We start from the raw sequence: 297 nt of genomic DNA on the forward strand, positions 1-297 counted from the left end.
GGAGGGATGCAGTGGGACCCGCTCAGGTCATATGGATATGGGGTCCAGACAAGAGCTTCCCCCTCCCATTCCCGAGCCCAGGGAGGGCGCGCTCGAGGAGGGAAAGGGGGTGCTCCCGGTTGGGCACGACCAACCGGGATGCCTGCGCCACGTGCGGGGCTCACTTCGTACAGGGGCAGCCAGCAAGTGGGGTGCACTGCGATACCTGCGGCACAGGTGCATTCTGTAGGCCCTGCGCAAGTAGGCACGGGCGCGGCTCCCTGGGCTCTGAAGGAGCGACGGGCCAACCCACCAGCT

Source organism: Hipposideros armiger, unplaced genomic scaffold (assembly GCF_001890085.2).
Source record: "Hipposideros armiger isolate ML-2016 unplaced genomic scaffold, ASM189008v1 scaffold_33, whole genome shotgun sequence".
NCBI classification, from domain to species: Eukaryota; Metazoa; Chordata; class Mammalia; order Chiroptera; family Hipposideridae; genus Hipposideros; species Hipposideros armiger.